Here is a 235-nt window from a genome sequence, read left to right on the forward strand (position 1 = left end):
AACCATCACACTGCCTCTTAGACCCTATCGCCGACAGGCTACTTAAGCAGTTTTACCCTTAGTCACACTTCTCATCTCTGTACTGGTGTTATTAGATCTTAGTGCTGCATTTGATACCATTGACCATCATACCTTATTACAGAGATTGGAACATTTAATTGACATTAACGGGTCTGTTCTTAGCTGGTTAAAGTCTTATTTATCAGATCAATCTCAGTTTGTTCATGTTAACGAT

At 38.3% G+C, this 235-nt stretch overlaps 1 long non-coding RNA gene across 1 annotated transcript in view; it reads right to left on the reverse strand.

Annotated features, from left to right (window-relative positions):
* Positions 1-235, reverse strand: part of LOC116670629 (uncharacterized) — a 13,410-nt gene that overhangs the window by 471 nt on the left and 12,704 nt on the right. The window lies entirely within an intron of this gene.

Source organism: Etheostoma spectabile, chromosome 20 (genome assembly GCF_008692095.1).
Source record: "Etheostoma spectabile isolate EspeVRDwgs_2016 chromosome 20, UIUC_Espe_1.0, whole genome shotgun sequence".
In the NCBI taxonomy this organism is placed as follows: Eukaryota; Metazoa; Chordata; class Actinopteri; order Perciformes; family Percidae; genus Etheostoma; species Etheostoma spectabile.